General features: G+C 41.6%; 1 protein-coding gene and 1 long non-coding RNA gene across 4 annotated transcripts in view; both read left to right on the forward strand.

The window, feature by feature from the left end:
* alk (ALK receptor tyrosine kinase) overlaps window positions 1-20,507 on the forward strand; it is a 474,023-nt gene that overhangs the window by 205,991 nt on the left and 247,525 nt on the right. The window lies entirely within an intron of this gene.
* On the forward strand, window positions 6,836-14,411 carry LOC119474683. Its single transcript, XR_005203615.1, has 2 exons — window positions 6,836-7,713; window positions 13,910-14,411. It is a non-coding gene; the product is annotated as an uncharacterized LOC119474683 (long non-coding RNA).

The following is a 20,507-nucleotide window of genomic DNA, read 5'->3' on the forward strand; positions in this document are numbered from 1 at the left end:
GCATACACTCCTCCTACTTCAAGTTGGTATAATCATTCACCAGTACAGACCAGCCAAGATGGGAAAACACGTGTGCAATCCACCTTGATCAGCGGAGAGGAATGGCAGGTTCTGTGTCTGAAGTTGGACCCCAGGGCTCCAGCCCGTACTTTTCCCTTCAACCTTCATTACTCAGAAACACCAGCTCACTTGATAACTCACCGCTAATGAGTTGATATAGATTAGCCTGGGCTTCTTTCCTCTTTTCATCAATGATGAAACCGTGAGGGCTTTTTCTGAGCCTAGAGGTTACTGCATCACGGAGACCCCAAGAGGCGTCGAACGCACCCTCTTAACCTCGGTCCCGACGAGCTCGCTGCGTCCCCTCCGTCTTTGTTGTCAAGTATGCCGTCAGAGGACCCGGAGGTTGTCAATAATCCAGCAAATGGCCCGCCTTCGACCCTGCTTCTTTAATGAACCGCCCTGCACTATAAAAGCGAGGTCAGCGGAGTGCACCGGCACTACATTGAGCTCATCACTTTTTACGCACTGGGTTGTTTCAATAATACATCACTGCCCTGATTGTCTTGACGTTACAACTTTAATTACCTTCGCCCTCAATAACATAACAATTACTTCATCACTTCTTCACGGCTCGAGGAGACAACAACAAATTTGTGTCTGCTGGCAGCGGATATTTTTGTGTAATTGTAGATTCATGGAGGCTAAATGTTATTGCTGTGAAACACTTGAAGCTAAAGAAAATACTGGGGCTGTTAAAGTTAACGCAATAATAAAGCATTAACGCAAATTTGTTTTTAATGCCACTAATTTCTTTAACACAGCAAGAGAGAAGATACTGGCCTCATATTAAACTAGAAAACATCAGGAATCCATTGGTACCAACCATGTCATACTAGTGAAGGAGGCTGAATAACACTCCAAACTTCTGACCTCAAGATATGTGAATGAAAATGGGTTCTATGGGTACCCACGAGTCTCCCCTTTACAGACATGCCCACTTTATGATAATCACATGCAGTTTGGGGCAAGTCATAGTCAAGTCAGCACACTGACACACTGACAGCTGTTGTTGCCTGTTGGGCTGCAGTTTGCCATGTTATGATTTGAGCATATTTTTCATGCTAAATGCAGTACCTGTGAGGGTTTCTGGACAATTTTTGTCATTCTTTTGTGTTGTTAATTGATTTCCAATAATAAATATTAGGGGAGTCCCCCCTAATAATCCCCGATTCGATTTGACTTTTGATTTTAAGGTCACAATTCAATACAATTTTCCATTTAAACCCATTGTTAGACTATGGAGTCTACAGATCATTAGTTTTATGCCCCCTTAATGTCACTCTCATTTACGCTTTCAAATTTCTTCCTTAAAAAGAGAACTGAACTCCTTTTTTATTTAGAAAGTGTTTAAAAAATTAGACCACATTTCCCATCATGCTTGCCTAAGTCCCGAGTGCTGGACTGAATAGTTTAAGTTTGTTGTTTTATGTTCCAAAATGCAAATGTTACTTTTGTTATTGGAGAAAAAAAATAATCGTCGATCCTGCTTTTGATTTCAATGGACGAGATCGGAAGCCAAATTCAATATATTTCCGATTTAGAATTGAAATCGGGACACCCCTTATAAATAAAGACATACAATTGCATATAGGAAGCATATTTGCCCACTGCCATGTTGATAAGAGTATTAAATAATTGACAAATCTCCCTTCAGGGTACATTTTGAAGAGATTCAAAAATGCACAGTAAATTTGTGATTAATCGTGATTAACTATGGACAATCATGCGATTAATCACGATTCAATATTTTAATCGATTGACAGCCCTACAAAATACATTTAGTTCCAAAACCTTCATGTATCCTTCCGTGGCCTCCGTAGCATGATCAGCTCTTCACTCCAACAGAGGCTGACGCTATTCAGGGCAAAACTATCTCCAGAGATAATAATTACCTGTGTAAGCTATGGAGACGCTGTCATTCTCTATTGTCTCATTCTCTCCCGTGTTTAATGAACAACAGTTAAAAGACAAATAAGACAGAGGGAAGCAATTACAACTACAGCATACCTTTCAATGACAGAAAAAAAAATCTCATTATCTCAGTGTTCATTCTGATGTAATTAGGATACAGTCTGTAGACTATCCAATTAGTATTCCTGTGCTACGCTGTTGACATCTCTCCCAAAGCGTGGCTATTGTGGGTGTATGTATGTATGTGTGTATTGTTTTGAAACTGAGCACCTCCTGTGGTTCCAATTGTTATAAATACCTTAAAGGGGAAGGGACATGGAATTGTTACATGCATTAATAAGTCACAATAAAATGACTGCTTTGTCAGATTTAATTTCGAACCATTACAGAACATTTGGATTGATGGTAGCATGTTGAATGAGTACAGAAATTTTAATTTTTGTGTCAAGCACCTTAAATGTGCAATGTGTAAGATCTGGACAGAATTTTAAAACATTAAAAAAATGAACTAAGAGTGTGAAGGAGTAACCGTTTTGATGTTATGCCAAATAAGTCAGTAGAGCTGCTCTGAGGGCTTGTAAATAGTACAGCCGTGGTGCGCATGCTTTTTGATAGTTTGTTTATTGGATTAAATATATAGTATCAGAAACGAGAAAACGACTCGCTACTGTGAAAGATCGCCGGAAGATCCGGGTACTTTTCAATTCCAAAGTCGAGCCATTTTGCCATCATGCCCACATACCCCGTCCCAACGCTGTATCCAGTTCTCTTAACACATCCATGAGTCGAGCATGCGGCAGCTCTGGGAGACGTACCCCCAGTTAGCAGTTAGCAATTAGCTCAAACTCAGCCAGTGCAAACCCCAGCAGTGGGGGTCTGATCCCAAAGGACTGCCTCGACTCCCTAACCTGACCCTGTCAGATGGTTTGTTACACAGAACCATTTGAGAAGCCATCATTGGAAACTGTTTGGAAAAGGGCGGGCCCTTTAAAAAAAAATACTTTGCACGTGATTGGATGAACCATCTTGCAATCAACCTCTCGTCGGGAGAAGAGCATCTCCTTCAGTGCCGTTCTTTGCTCTTCTTTCATTGAAGAAATCCTCTCCAGTTCTAATATAACTGATGCTACTGCGGCAGCTACACTAACCTTTTCAGGAGCCGCCATTGTTGTTTAGAACCAACAGTCGCCTCTCAGTGTCTCCTCGCATTATGGTCTCACCGGGTCTCACACACCTAAGTCACGCTCATAGCATTCTGACCAGATCAGCAAACTTTCTGTTGCTGCCATTACAAGGGTTAGACCCAGCACTCCACCAGCCCGCTGTGACTCCCCCGTAGTGCCGCTGGATTCGAATTACTGCGGTCACTGACTGGGCATCTGTCTCCCGGAGCTGCCGAGTGCCGACAGCTCTCCTCCCTGGGGGGAGGGGTGGTCTCCTGGCCGACGAAGGTGCGGTTCGTTTTCTCATTTCTGCCACTTTGGATTTAATCCAATAAACGAACTATCAAAGCGTTCACAGACCGTACAGCCCCTGGTTAGTGGCACAAACAAAAGACGAACGTAAGCTATAGACCGAAACCACACGTGAAGATTATAAGATAGAGGTGTTATTTTTCAACAGTTTGGTAGAATTTCGTATATTTTTGCCCTGCTGTTAGTTAGTAGTTGGCTTTTTGTTGTATAACTGATCCCAGTAGTAGAGGTGAAATGCTGCCCCCGTACTTCTTTGGAGCAAGTGGCTTTATACATTGCACCTCTTAAAAGTAACCCTGTCAGTCAATTACCCCTGCATTTATTTGCCATAAGGCCACAGAAATGCATGTCTTGCTCTGATATTAGGTGAACCTGTTTTAAGTGCCAGACGCTTCTCACTTAGTCTTGAGTGGATCATCGATCCGTAAAGGTCAGATCGATTGGTTTCTTGAGGGCCAGTGTCATCCATACTCAATCCCATACCCATATCCAGCCTGCTGCCGAGATATCTGTCCTTACTCAATCAATCAGCGTATTGATCCTGACCTGAACGTAAGGGCAAGAGGATGTGTGTGTATGTAAGCGTGTGTGTAATGTTGAAGTAAGCGGGCTGAGACCCGCATTCATCCATGTAATTACCTGGGCTTGGCTAAATTGTGCACTGGAGCTCAACCCATTTGTACAGTTGAAGTAAACTCAAGCCAGCAGCAGTCGAGACAAATGAATTCCTGGAGGTCAAGGGGTGAAGTGACGTCGGGCAGAGCGGCGTGTGTTAACGCGGGTCTTCTCAGACTTCCTGTTGAGCTCTCCACCTGTGCCACAGCTGTGTTACATCTGATTAATTAGGCTCTTTTGATGGCGTTTCCCTGAAGGCTCCTCTGTTGGTGAGAGAGCATCTATACACACAGCACGCTTGCATTCACACACACACACACAAACACACACACACCCTTAGACGTTATGTGTGACGGCACAGGACCCCCCGTGGCTATGATCAGACACATTTCTGCTCTCGCTGGGGACCTGCTGAGGTGAGTGGAGGGTCTGATTCATCCTCCATCTTGTACAGGGTTCTACCTCTGCTCTAGTTCCCCTGCTGGTCTTTGAAGCATCTCACATCAGAGACCCTTGTGTGTTTCTTAGCTTGCAGTTCTCGCGCTTTGCACACTTTTTTTTTTTTTACCTCCCTCGGTTTCTCACATCAGGCGTTTCGAGGCAAAGATTAAGACACATAAACTCAGTGACAAATGTTACCCCTCAGCCTAGCCCATTCTTTGACGGTTTAGTATCATTCTCACAGCAAAACTGTTGCAGTCCCATCATTCTTTGATAAATGAAAACCAGATAAAGATATAGCTCCACAGTTTTAAACCGCTCGCCTCTTTCGAAGGCTTATTTGTGCACATAGATCTACAGCATTACATGGAGTGCTTACAGTGAAAAACATCTGTGCTTTTTTCATTGTTTAATGCATGTGTTGCAGGTAGAAAAATGCACAAGAAGAGATGGGAGGGGAAAGGAACAAGCTGCCTTTGTTGCAAACTAATATTTGACACAGATATCTTGAAGATGAGCATTATGGTGGGTTTTCAAGCTGTATGGTAGGTAGTGTGGTTTGGGACTGGCCTCCCCAGTGCATAAAGCAATGTAATAACCACACTGATAAGAAATGCAGAGGCAGGGAGATAACGGCACCACAGGCACCGCAGACAGATGTCACAAGAAAGAAGAGTAGATTTCATATGTGATCCAGCTTGTAAAGAAGGTCAGATGAAATGCAACGAGTGGAGGAATGGAAAATGATTTTAGTGTTGAGTGTTTATCACATATACTGTAGTAGGCATACCCAGATGGGGAGAAAATAAATCAGCTTTATTGTGTATGGTCTATAGGCACTTGAACGGAAAGTATTTGCATGAATAATGTTGTAGTTTATGTATCCACCTGCAAGATATATATTTAGATATATATCTTGTATTGCGAGTGAAGGTCACAGAGACTCGCTCATGCTGCTTGAACTCATATCTTCCAATTCTAAAATGCGAAATCAGAAGCTTTCTGTGACTGTGGAGACTAAGGGCCCTGTTTTATACCCGGCACAAAGTGGCACACAGCGCAGCACAGCTGTCATTGCTAGTTTTAGACCGAAGCAATTGTCATTTTCACGCACATCACCCATGTTGTGTCAGTAGCAAATGTACTTGTGCCTGGTCTTAAAATGAGGTATGGTCAGGCACATTGTTGGAGCATTTCTATCTTGAGGCAGCAGAAAGCAATTGCGCCACTGACCAACAAAAACGTGGTCTAAAGTCAATGGCACAGTATTTTCTTGCTATTTACATGGGGAATAATATGGATTATTCTTTTTTTTTTGCATGTCTATTCATTCTGTTTAAACCTGGTATTTCTGCACAGTTGCAGATAAAGATCAGGCTCCACTAGTATTATTAGTATTATACTATTTGAAGAATTATATTCCAGTGGTGGCTATATAGGAGTGTTTCCGACTTGTGTGATCCAAACATTTCCAATAACTCCAGAGCGTTGTCAAGTCCAAAAGTCAATTTTTTTTTTTTTAAACTTAGATGTGTTTATTTAATGGAAATATTCTGATACCATCCATATTTGTTGGCGTTTAGCCTTTCAAAAATGACATTTTTCACTGCAGAAAATCGCTTGCTTCATTTAAATAGCAATGCGAAAACCAAGTGCAGGCGCACCTAACAGTGCTAACATTAGCATGCTAACATGTTGTCAATGTTATGGATAACATGCTGACGTTTAGCAGGTATAATATTTACTATGTTCACTGTCTTAGTTTAATATAATGGCATACTGACATTTGTTGACATTACTTTAATTTTGCCGGCATATGACAATTAACGGAGTTGTTGAAAGATTACTTTAAAGAGAAATGTAATGTAATCTGATGGATTACACAAATTACCAACACAATAATAAACCATCAGAAGACATTGCTTCTATTCGTGTAAACATCTTCACCCTTTAAACATATTACTGCGTAATCAATAAGAAATCATTAATTTTACAAAATAGCTATATTTTGCAAGTCACTGACAATTTGTCAATTGACAATGAATATTAATAAGGAGCAGAGGGAACTGTTTCTTGCTTGTTTCTAAAAGTTGGTGCGAGTAATTGAATGTTACAATGGAAACTTTTGGAGAGTTGTTTGTGTTTGGCACAGCAAAGGAAGGATTAACAGGGAAAGGAACAACTTGTGACTTTAAAAATGCATTAACACTGCGCTTCCCTCTATTGTTGAATTACATGGTCATGGTTGATTTAATTAAAAACACGAGTTTGTGTGCATGTACCTTTTGTTTATGTGTGTGTGTGTGTGTACGGGCACACAATTCATTTGACATACTTGGCTGGTTTTGTTATTCATTGTCATCAACTTCTGTAAAAAAAAAGAAAGTCAAATGCTGCTTCCCTCGGTGCTCCTTTGCAGATTATTTATTAAATACCTGAATCAAAACAATGTTTTTCTGTATGATGCACATTTTTGTGTTGACGGGGCCATCCTCTGTTGTCTTGGGCTCCTGTAACGGCAAAGAGAGTTCTTCATTACGCATGGAAAAGTCCAGCTGGATTGTTAAACCTGTATGTTGATCTAGCACACAGAGGAATAACAGGGTGCAGTGTGTCTGTACGGAGTGGTTAAGGATGTTAGAAGACGTTTAGGTGGAATCTGTAGTGATACATCTTTGTTGACTTACAAACAATCAGTCATTTGAAAAGACATTGGAAATCTCTACTGTCTCTAAACAATGTTAGAGACAGTAGTGGTTAAAAAAGACAAACGAGGAGACGACGTAAGTGACGTATAATCACCAAAATGTGAATTGAAGCCACTACGAGTAACTTGATTTTGGCGGTCCCTGTGGACAAAAGCAGTAGTGTTTCCGAACACCAAAGTCCCTTTAGAAAACCTCTAATTGTACTGCTGCTGGGTCTGACAGTCTGCCCCGTGAAGTCCTGGTTCTGGATCTCCCGTGCCTCTCTTCCCTCCAGCAGGCCCATTAATACAGCCCGGGTCTCGAGCAGCGTGGTGTCTTTTGGCTTCCAGCGGGGACTGTCGGAGTAGCGAGGCGATGCTCTGAGCCTGGCTGGAGGAGGAGAGTCGCTGCTGCAGGGCCCAGAGCTCCGTCTGCAGGTCTGGGTCTGTCCGTGGAGGGCTGGTCACTGCTGAAGGCCCTGCTGGAGTCTGAGCTGAAGGAGTTTTCTTCAAGGAGAATAGGTTGGGAACCACTGCTCTAATGTACTGATTTCAAACCAGTGTCCGCAGCTGGAGCTCGCTGTACTCTGAAACTATGGTCTTAAAAAGTTTCTTAAGTAACTTGCTTAATGTTAGCTACAGTGCTAATCATACTGCACTCTACCCTTTCTCATTATGAATTCAGAGACAATTGTAAAAAACAGCCACAGGCTTTTTGGCAGCAGCCAGAGGTTACATTTTGTTTTTCTGCTGCAGTTTGTAACTTTTGTCCACAGTCTCAGTATGGTTTCCCCAGCAGCCCCTGTAGGCCTACTGTACAAGTTTCGCATTACATTTACACTCCTGTGGACTTACAGTGCTTATTCAACTGAAAGGAAGGCAGCGTGGTTCCATCGCCTCTTGCTTAAATTCAGCCTCAGGCTCAAAGAATCGCTTTCTTCCTTTTGCTGTACTTCACTGTTGCTCTTCAGGATAAGAGCATCCATCCATGGATATGTTATTCTTTTCCTTCCTCCTCTGTTTGAAGAGGTGTTTTGAAGCCCAATTTGTGGAGATCTGCCACTAAATCAAAAGCGCCAACAAATCGCTCGTTTTCTAAACCATGCTGACACCAACCACAAAGAAAGTTCTCCTATGTAGTATGTAGAATAATGCAGTTTACGCTTACTAGTTTAAATAATAGCCACAAGCGGCGATTCAGGGATTCAAGCCAACACAGACCGTTAGTAGTTAAAAGCTGCAAGGAGTCTAGACCTTTGACACTTTCCGACACCTGTATTAAAGATAACTAACAGGTTCTATGATGATTAGACAGACGCTCATTCATTTATGGCAAACCTGTTCTAGGCCACGCCTTTCTTTGGCGCCGTTGCCACCTATTCGTGAATTTCAAAAACATTTTTGGGGACATGTTTCAACAGCTTAGTTAAAAAGTTTGCTGATGTTTGGAAAAATTATCATTGATTTATGGCCAAATTTGCGCCAGGCCCGTACATGTGTTGGGAACTGGTGGATTCATGGTTCAACATTGTTATGAAACATATCCTGCGAGTTTTGTTATGATTGGACGAACCATTTCTGATTTATAGTCAGATTTGTTATGTCACGCATTTATTTTATTTAATTTAATTTTTTTTTTTTTTACATTTGTAGTGCCCCCTAGAGGTCAATTTGAATGAAGCTTTCAGGGTATTTTCCAAGTACCTATTTAAACATACAGTATCTTGCAAGTGTCGTGATGTTTTGGGCCCAAGGGTTGTGGCGTTAGGTCTATAAATGTGCCACACCCTTATAAAGTTCATTGGTTAACATCTTCGAAACGCAATGAGATATTAACAAGCTTTTGATAACTTTGGATAAGCTTGGACCAATAATGATCTACAGAATATTTGGTACAACTTGGAGCTACAGTTTAGGAGGATTATTCCATGTGTTTTTCAAAGAATTCCAAATGGCTTTAAATCTAGTCAGGCAGACTTGAATGGTCCCTGAGGCAAATTTGTAGATTGAATGCAGATGAATGTCTGAAGCAAGATTTCTGTAAATTGGACTTAACGGTGTATGACTTCAAAGTTGACCTTTAATTATAGCGCCCCCATCAGGCGTATTGGGGTCATATTTCTTGAGCAGCACTTGCACACAACTTTCAATCCCTGTTGAACGTTTCATGTGTCTACATGTACCATCTCACAGGAATTTTCGCAAATATTTCTGAAGAAAAAATAATAAATCAGCACAAAAACAATAGGGATTCAGCCCTCCGGGCTTGAACCCCTAATTAAGGAGACAGATGCTTTTGTGGAATAACGCAGATTTATGGATTTCATCTCTGTGATTATGCAGCTTTGTGTTTAATTTAGGTACTTTGTCAAAGGGCAAATACTGAGTGATTCCTCACAGTAGGAATATGGTGAAGTTGCCATAGTAACGCAAAGTCTGCTCGGGTCAATCTTAATTGCAATCCTCACCGTTCTTTTGTGTTTATTTTAACATATGGAAAACTAATTGAGAAAAAGTCAAATGATTAACGGCTAGAAATAATTGACAAGATCGAGTATTCAGTGTGTTCCGTCTTCTATTGCACTCTTCTTTTTGTTCTTAATATTGTTTCTGTTGTTTGAGCAAGAGAAAAGGAACTCCTTTGAGTGTTTGAAATGGCTTTATGTAACTAGGCACAAAGACGAGGGAGAGACATTTACATGTACATGGTCCCCATCCATTTTCAGTAAATAGTGAGCAGAGCAGCATTCTAGAAATCATAAATTCACGGAAAATGTAAGATCATTGTAGTGATTAATACACATCATTTGTAGCTAGATTGTTTGATTGGAGGCGTGTTCAATATTTGTCCCAAAGCAACAGGCCCAGTAATCGCTCAGTGTTCTGGTACGACAAAGTAAACGTGTATTTTAGTATGAACATCTTTGAACATGTTCTTTTGATATAATGATGGCATCCCGAGAAAGCTTTCTGTCTGAACATCGAAGGCTAAATCTGTATTATATTTACACATCCTGCAGTATGTGTGAGAGAGAAGGAGAGAGAAACCAGAATAAGAAAAACACACACCAATTGAAAAAGAGACATCCCGAGATTAAAGGAGACAGCTGCTCATTCCCATTTCAGGGTCCTCTGAAGGATGCAACGCACAAAGGTGGGTCCCTGAGGGGATCTGAAGGCCCCGCAGAACCTGCTCCTCCTCGCCAAATAGGAGACTAACTTCACAGAGACCAGAACTACTGGTAGAATTAGGCAGCCCTTGTCAGTATGTCCAAAGTTTCCAAGCTTATCAACAGACAACCCAATATCACAACCAGGGGATAAGGTGTCAGTGTCATGTTTTGCCTCGTCGACTCGTGAATATTATACGTGTCTATTAAGGTGTAGTACCAGCAGGGGCAACAAAACCACCTAGTTAGGTTTAGTAAATATGTCATGGTTAGGCTTAAAATAAGTTTGTAAACTAAGAACAATATGTATGTCAACAACGTAACTAAAGTACGGAAAACTGGTCACAAATGTAACTAAAAAACTCCAGCTGTCAAAAAAAAACGCATTAACGCAAATTAATTTTAACGGCACTAATTTCTTTAACACATTAAAACAACTTACGATTTTTAGCTTGCAGTGGGCTATGTTTTAAAGCTAGTGAAGATATTGGCATCACATGAAACCAAAGGGATCCATTGGTACCAACCATGTCATACCAGCGGGAGGCTAAATAACGCTCCAAACTTGCACTAAATTTTGGCGAGGGAAAACTGGCATGTCCATTTTCAAAGAGGTTCCCTGACCTCTGATCTCAAGATATGTGAATGAAAATGGGTTCTATGGGTACCCACGAGTCTCCCCTTTACAGACATACCCACTTTATGATTATTACATGCAGTTTGGGGCAAGTCATAGTCAAGTCAGCACACTGACACGCTGACAGCTGTTGTTGCCTGTTGGGCTGCAGTTTGCCATGTTATGATTCGAGCACATTATTTTTAACCTGTGAGGGTTTCTGGACAATATTTGTCATTGTTTTGTGTTGTTAATTGATTTCCAATAATACATATATACATACATTTGCATAAAGTAAGCATTTTTGTCCACTCCCATGTTGATAACAGTATTAAATACTTGACAAATTTCCCTTTAAGGTACATTTTGAACAAATAAAAATTGTGCGATTAATTTGCGATTAATCATGATTAACTATGGACAATCATGCAATTAATTTGCAATTCATCACAATTAACTTTGGAGAATCATGCGATTAATCGCGATTAAATATTTTAAGAAGCGTCTCATGTTTTATTCTATGTAACTAACCCTGAGCGTAGCATATTCACACGGATGCATTTGCATTGCAGACAGTACAGACTACATGGCGTAAAAATTACACGACCAAAGCAAGAACGGCGTTTTTATTTCAGACTTTTGCCTTGCACATTGTCGTGTCATTTATACGACTTTCCGCGCGACCGGGTCTCAACAGAAGTTGATTTCAAATGGCCAACAAAGTCCACGGTGACTGACTTTCCAGAGTGAATTCTGATGTTTGATGAATGACTGTGCAAATAGTGTATGTACAAAATTATAAATGCATCAATTGAGCCCCAGTGTATCTATTGCAGCCAGTGACAAACATAGCCAAGCTGAAAACCAGAAGAATCAGTGAGTTTTTCCTGAATTCTATTTGCTTTTTTGTGTGTCATACAATACAACTATTGGAACATTAATACCCAGTAAATACAATATAGCCTTGGAATACATTTGTTACACATGTCGATGTGGATCTTCTGAATGCTACAGTAAACAACTAACTGGCATGCTATGAATTGTGGGACACTGAGAGTTGCAAAGCATACACTGTATGTATCAAAAAACGGTTGTATTTCTCAGCCTGTATTTGGAGGACCCTTTGACATTGGACGGGCTTGGTTGGCCTGGGATGATGTCTTGAGTTTTGGAAGTGGAGTTGAAATTGGATTTTTGCCTGTTGACAAAAAAATGTTGATTCAAGAACTCAGATACAAATCAATGTACTTTTTTTTCTGGAGCACATGGCCAGTGTCACAGTGAGTCACTCCGTGTGTCAGTTCAGTCAAGTTCAACTCCATGTGTGTGTTTGTGTCTGTTTGTGCAGTCCATTTTTCCAGGGAAGGACTGACCAACTCCCAATGTTTGCTTCCACCACCTGTCACACCAAATGTGTGCCCTCTCTATGAATTATGTCTGCCTAAATGATATTTCACGGTTATATCACGGACTCTGAAGGATGCAAAAAGTAAAAAAAAGTAATTCTGGTTAACCTTAAAGCAACAGTTTGAATTTTTTGAAGTGGGGTTGTATGAGGTACTTATCTATAGTCATTGTATTACCTACAGTAGATGGTGGTCGGCACGCCCCCAGTTTGGAGAAGCAGACAGAAGTTACTGCATGGAAGCAAAGCAATGTACTGCTGTGGACGGGGGCAGCAGCAAAATGTATTTTAGACACCTAAGAAAGACCCACCTAAAAAAAATCTACATTTTCACTGCTTTACATTGCCGTCAGACAGCCTTTTCCGACGGGATAGGTTAGTTTGTGTTAGTGTGTGACTTTAGTCTTTTAAAACACCGACAAACTAACCGATCGAGGCAGCGGTAGAAAATTACTGTTTTTGTCAATGGAGTCTGGTGGCTATTCTAAATATAGCTTGCACTTAATACTGGTATTGCATTTTTTTTTTTTAGATGGGCCTATGCATAAGTATTTCATACAACCCCACTTCAAAACATCCAAACTATCCCTTCAAAATGCTTTAAAAAATAATAAAATAATCAGGAGCTTAAATTAATTCTGCTGGGACCAACACAGGGGGAAACCTGCTACATGGCATTTCCTACAGATTAAACTATATACATATTCCTTCACGCATTGTACATGTTGCATTATTTATGAAGAGCCTGTCAACCATCTGTCTAAGCTACTCTTTGAATTGGTGTTTAAAAAGGAGATAGGAGCTTGTTTAGGGACCACTGTGGAGCGTGGATCAGATGGGATCTGTTAAGATCACAGCTAATCTGGCTGTATCAGAAAAGCAGGTTTACTGCGGTGCTGGAGTGCTACAGAGCTCTGATAACAGGCATATACCCAAATGCTTGTGTGTGTGTGTGTGTGTGTGACTCACACACAGACGAGCCTACACACATAAACAGGCACAAACACATTAATGCATATTTGATTAGGCTAATAAACCAAACCAATAAGCAATGGGTTTTTTAGTATTCAGCTGCTGATTTCGTGCCAGGATTTGATAAAATGACAAATACTCAGTTTCTCCCAGAATTGTATTTTTTATGTAGTGGGAAAATAAAACGTGCAAAGAAAACATGAAGCATGATATCCATGCCAGTCGCACATTGCTGAATATTTCTTATGCAGACATACAGTACAGTGCGAACTTACATATGCTTTTGTACGTGCATGCACATAGACTAGATACACGGATGTAAATTCTATATCACATTTCCGTGCAGTGAAATCAGTTGATTTACTTCTGTCATTGCATTCCTATCTCTACAACCGAGCGTCTTGCAGTGTTGTAGGGAATGTACATCCTCGTCCCTCCACGACTCTATATTCACCCAGAGGAAATACCATCAGTGCCGTGGGAGCTGACTCAGCTCGAAAACTGTTTCTTTTTCAATGTTCTGTTTTTTTTTCTTTTTCTCATTATTCATGATAGCACTGCCAGCGTAGCGATGGGAAATGATGGATCAGAAAAGGGCACCGTGAAGGAGGTGGAGGAGCAAGAATGCTAAGAAGATAATAAAATAATATAAAAATAAAGAGAGACACTGTCAAAGACTGAGTGAGATAAGTCTGGAAAAAGGATTAAGAGGAGTGGGGGGAGGAGGGTTGGGGGAGGGGTATTCGAGGGAAAGCAAAAGAGATATGACGTGCCTGAGTCAGCTTCAGAGGACCAGCTAGACCAGATGGGGAGCAGAATAGAAATGGAGATGAAAGAGATCGTCTCTGATACCGATAGACAGAGGAGATGAAAGAAAATTGTGCCTGGCATTTGATAAGCCTCATTTATATCCCTGGCAATTCAGTCCTACTTTCAGCTCTTCCAATTACGAGAAGGAGTCAACCTGTTACAGGCTTATCGACCGGCTCCACACCTGTCTCGCGGGTCTAAACCCAGTTAAACACGAGGGGTTTGTTCTGCAGTGTTCCCCCCCCCCAAAAAAAAAAAACAAGCTGCTCACCTGACAAAACAAGTAGGCTGAAACATCACTCATAAAGCTACCTTCAGATGATGAGAGATTTGCTCTTCGCTCACCGCGAGGTAGGACACAGAGTATACTGCAGACACTTGCAGAGGCAAAGCGCGGCGCAAGTATACGTCATCAAAAAGTGGATATGTCACATACAGCTGTTATCTCATTGGTTGTGCTTTGGCCTTGTTCAGACTGGCAGCCCAAATCCGTTTTTTGACATATCCAGTTTGATTCAGATTGATTTTATAAAGTCTAGACATCAGAAAAAACACATTAAATATGATTTTTGCATTTTCAGGTGGTTTGAAATGTGACTCCAATCAGATTTCTACAGATGTGTCTCAGTACAGAGGCTTTGGAAGCTCAACTCGGATTTCAAAAGTGTATCTTTTGCGTCACTTGCAATTCAACACATGACGACGACGACATCAAATCCAGAGTGACGGAAGTGCTGAGCAGAATCCATGCTGCTTCTAGCAGAGCGCTATGGAGCTCCACAGTGTCTAATTTTTGAACGGCTCCACTTCTGAAAGTGAATTTCCTATTCATTCACTCCATTGAAATTTCAGGAAATCCTTTTCATAAAGAGTTTTAAGTATGGAACCAAGCCAACCAGCTACGAGATGAATCATGACCATAAAAGCTTTGATTCAGAGCGAAAAAACAATTGGAAAAAAAAGGCAAAGGTACAAGACTGTGTACATAATTATTTTAAGAGTGAAGGAACTACTCATCCCATAAACCATTGCGAATGGTGAGTCGCTAACACTGGAAATTCCTGTTTAAACGTTTAACCGTTGTCAATCTAAAATGAAGACAGATTCAGCAATTGCATGCCTCATTTCTTGCACCAAATGTTGTCAGAAACACCTTTGGGTGAACTAGTTTCATAATATAAGAGAGAGTTTCCAAACGAGCCGCCATGTTGGCCCGGTTTGAAATTCGGGAGCAGACCATGGAGCAGCACGTACGAGTAGTGTAGTTCTTCACATGATATCATCCAATCATGGTTGATATCATACAGACTTGTGGCTTCTACAGGAGCATATACCATAGTTTCACAATCTCGTAGCTTGTGGTGTAAGTCTACCTTGGATGGTTGTGACATTATGGCTAATTATCAAATCCACGATTCAGAATATGCATGTGATTTTCACTTCCAAACCCTCACTGTTGAGCTCTATGGAGGACAACATAGTGGAAAACAACAGTCCGCGGACGGACAGTGGAATAAATTGCCATGACTGCAGCATGGAAAATCGTAATGTACGCCAGCCTCCATGGTCGTTGAGTTTGTCTGGTGAAGCGGAGGAGTTCTGCACTGCGATTGTTTGGAGGGCGAAATGATGGACCTCCATATCTCTTCAGGGTTGGAAAACTGTGTTGCTACTGATGCCTACGTCATTAACACAGCAACCTAAAGGATAGGTTGGTGATGTCTGGACACACAAATCTGATCTGATCACTTGCGAATACCAATGCGAACAGTCTGTCTTAAAGATCTGATTTGAGAAACAAAACAGATTTGCCTGCAGTCTGAATGTAGCCTTTTTTAAATATCAGCAGCAACCAAGGTTAAAGTTGAAATAATTTTAACTTTGAGCGTAGAGCAATTTAGAATTGTGTCCGCCAAGCCAAGGGTAGTGCTTCTACCTAGTTGGGCGCCACAGCTCTACCCATAGGAAAACAATAGCACAGACAGCGCAAAGCAAGATCCCAAACCCCTTAGACTCGATCCATCTGTATTTGTTCAATATGTTCCTTCAGTTGTGAGAGTGCTACATTTCTCTTGCTCAGAAAGTCATTAGCAGTGCAGAAGAGCTTCATTTAGTTCAGCCGGCCTTCTTTCTGATGATGACATACTGTATGTGTATGGAGGAGATGAGTAAATAAAGAGAGGAAATGTATATAACTAAGTTTTGTCGGTAAAAGAGGAATACTAATAAAGATGGATAATGGTGGCCTTTTTCCTTCCTGGGAAAGCTTAATGACGTCTTTGTGCCCTTGCTTGGTGTTAAATAATGTGTCTTACTGTTCTGAGTCTGGATGGAATTTCCACGTCCAGGAAGTCGATTTCAGACACTAAGGGGAAATTTATGAGGCAGAAAACAAATGGATTTAAGACAAAATGGTTCGATAGGATGCACAAACTGTGTGTGTTTCATTGGGGAAAGAAACTATATCAGCTTAGAGTGATGCAGAAAATAAATTAGCATGCAGTCATTCTTTGAGGAGGCAAAATTGTGTTGCTTTTGTTTGCTTGTTTACCGAAACAAGCAGACATCAACTGACAGAGAGATAAAGAGACGGTGGCACATAATTTGGGTTCAGTCAGTCAGTCAGTTTTCAGATTGGCTGGAAGAACTAATGCTTCACAAACATCTGTGTCGAAGGTTACTGAGCTAATGAGGCCTTTTGCAAACAAAAGCTTTTCGCTCTCCCGTCTTAGAGCTGAAATCACAGCCTGTCAAACTACTGAGTTAATAGACGTCGAGTGTTGTCAAAGTGTCAGTCGCTCTTCAAATCAAACTAACGTTAATGGTTTTCTATTCTGTTTTTGCGCTTAATCCAGAAATATCACACATTTCAAACATAACACAACTGGTGTAGTCAGCCGTTGTTCGTTACCAGTTGATGGACTTTGATTAGTACCTGAGGCAGGAAAACACTCCTCTCCACCATCCTCCTCTTCCGTCCAGGATTGGGTGAAGTCAGAGGCCATTTGTCTGTTGAAGCAGGGTGCGAGGTCCCATTCATTTGAGATCGTATTATATAAAGTCCATTTGCATTTCCCCTGCCAGGCTGAATGTTTCATTACAGCGTACCTGTCCAGTGATTAAGCATTAATAAAGCCACAATTAAAAAGCTATCAGTCTAAATTCCCTCGATGTGTTTGATGCAGCAGGTAGCGACGTGTGCGGTCAGGGTTAAAATCTCTCCGTTCTGGTTCTGGAGGTATAGTCTAAATGGAGTGAAACCTAAGGGGAGTTTTGTTGAGGAATACAAATGTTCTTGCTGCTGCTTCCACCTTAAACAGCAATCCCATGGATCTTTCAGGGATTTACACGGTGAAATTGTAATAAGATTCAGTCTCGGACAAAGTCTCTTTTTTACGCGGATGGAAATTTCACCACAGCCCACCACCGGAGGCTTTCTAGTTGTTGTGTGCATATTTATCCAAGTCAGTTTGTACTGTGCTTATTCTAATAACAATGTTTTTTACAGTATGTTTGCCCACCACCTGTTGCATTTCTCAATCTACATCTCATCTTAAAGAGACAGTGTGCAGGATTTGGCTACATCTAGTGGTGTAGTTGCAGATTGTAACCAATTGAGTACCCCTCCGCTCACTCCTCCCTTTCCAAGACTGCAGTAACATAAGCTGCAGAGTGCAAAACTGACCCAGGGAGGCACCCTTCAGCAACATTATGAGACAACCCGGGCTTTCAAATAACTCTAATGTAAACCCACCCGCAGCGTTATTCAATGGTTGGAGCAAGTGACGTAGTATTAATAGCCTGAGAGTCCGTTAAGGGTGGGCGGGAGTTGTGGTGGATGGGTCAAACAAACTTTCAACCAGGAGACCGGTGTTTGTGTCCCGTAACGCACTGTAAAGTAAAAGTAACTTTGACTTATTTTGTAAGGTCAGTCTTAAGTCACGTGGCTCGTCGGTATCATCAGTCATGTGAGTCACATGAGTCATTAGTCACGTGAATTGTTAGTATTGTCTAGGGTTGGGCGATATTGAAATTTCCCTACTGATGATATTGCTTTAAGAAAAAAGACGATATACAATATTATCGTCCACAAAAAGCTGAAGAGAGACCCACGTAGATGTGGTGCATACTGTGCCAAGGTGCGTGACTTTCAAAACAGATCACTGCTCACTGTTGGCGGTACCGTGAGGTGGTCGGCTTATTACTAACCCGGTGTGTTTCCGCTTAATGTATCGGCGGATGCGTCTCTCATTCAGCAGCCTTGTTATGTCTGTATAACGTTACACTACGTTGTCTCTCATCCTGTCATCTACCGCTTTTTTTCTTTTTCACCGCGGATGGCCAGCAGCTCCCGCATCTTGGAGTCTCGCCACACATCCACACACGTATCTCTCTGCTGAATGAGGAAGAAGGCGGGGTCACACGTCATCAATGTGTCATCAGTTACACTGCTCATGTGTTATACCCTGTGGTCTTAATGTTCTGGCTGATCGTAATGCTTAAAAAAAAAATTCCTGAATCCGGATCATGATTCAGATCGCCACCAAAATCGAATGATTTGTTCATTGTGCTACACTCCACCCTTCCATTTCATTCAAACAAACAAACAAACAGTGAAAACATAATAATCAATTTGATTACATTGCTGAAGGCTGCTTGTAGCCTCAGTAACGTCAATAGTTTGGAAGGAAAGGATGGATGAGCTGTATATGTAGTTTGGGGGTCCTATGAACTTTTATAAAGTTTTGGTTGTCATGGGGATTAATATATAGTAGTAGAATGTATGTTTTTGGGGTATACCTGTCTTTTCTTATAATTTTGCTGTATTTAATAAAAGTTCCTAAACTTTAAAACTCATGCTGAGTCACTAGGATAGTACTAGTGAGAGTACTAGCGAGAGTCCCTGGAGCTGTGGTGGTTTTAGTCAGCATACTGCAGTGGTGCAGCCTTCAACAGGAAGCAGTGGGGCCCTTCTTTGACCTAAGCCAGCAGCAGCAGCTCTTTTGCTGGCCTCGAAAACTGCTAAATGTACTTGTACAAGGTCACATTGTCCCAGAATGACAGAACTGGCGTGAACACAGAGCTCCCTCCAAGCGTCTGTTCTCCTCAGAACACGTTCCAACGGCTGTCTGCTGTAATCAGTGTTCGAGGCAGGTCGTCCGTTTGTCGCTGAAACTTGTAACAGTCAATTTGACCTATCAGCATCGCCATCACTAACATGAATCTGCGAGCGCGTTTGGCTCGGCCCTTAATGGCATTGGCACTGGGGGCCTGTGGAACATCTGGCCTTCCCCATGCAGAGGTTGGGTCATGTTGATTGTTGATAGGTTTTATCGGTTTGAACACACACAGCTTAAGACCCAGCTCGCCATCAGTCACACGGTCTCTCTCTCTCTCTCTCTCTCTCTCTCTCCCTCTCTCTCTCTCTCTCTCTCTCTCTCTCTCTCTCTCTCTCTTTCTTACTCACTTGCACACAAACACACACACAGTAAGCCCAGCGAGGGTGGTATGGTTTCTCTCACAGCGGGCTCATCCCGCTGCTCCTGATGTGAACTGATGAGGCCTGTCAGCGCTTAGCGCACCATGCTAATCTCATCACACTGCTTGCGGATGGGAGCCTTAGCGTCTGTGCTAGCTCAGCCGCTGGCCCCAGCCCTAATTTTATGAACTCACATAGCTATGCATCTCACCTAATGGCATTAGTGTCAAATGGTTTGATAAAGACGGGTAGCCTCCTACTTGATTAGCTCTAACTGTTACTTCCTCTTCCACCACAAACACACGGACTCTACCCCACCCGCTGAGATGTAATGAACGCAATAATGCTCGTGTGAAAGGACAGGAAGACTGAAATGACCTGGTGTAGAGGAAGAGAGAAAGAAAGATACCACGAGAGGCAGCTGTAGTCAAATGTCACAGCAAAATGCCATATTTTAGTGCTTTGACCTTCATAGTTATTGGCTTTCCCAGCACTAAAACTTATTACTATGCTATAACCACATTGTCACTGTCTGCATATTGGTAGTTTACAACATTAAAGAGAACCTATTATGCTTTTGTCCCTTTTCCCTTTCCTTTGGTGTGTTAGATAGATTTTTGTGCATTTAACAGGTCTACTAAGTTACAAAGCCCAAAGTCCACGCCAAACTGCCTGATACTGATACTCGCTTCAAGTCCCGCCTTTTCTTCCGTTATGTGGTGATGTCACTGGGGATGCACTGATCCAACTTTTTCAGTCCCGATACCTAGGTTTTGGGTTTCGGCCAATACCGATACCAATGTTTTATCAATAAGCTGTATGCCTCACTGTGTGGAAGTGACTGGGTTCATTCTTTTATGTGTA

Source organism: Sebastes umbrosus, chromosome 16 (assembly GCF_015220745.1).
Source record: "Sebastes umbrosus isolate fSebUmb1 chromosome 16, fSebUmb1.pri, whole genome shotgun sequence".
Classification (NCBI taxonomy): Eukaryota; Metazoa; Chordata; class Actinopteri; order Perciformes; family Sebastidae; genus Sebastes; species Sebastes umbrosus.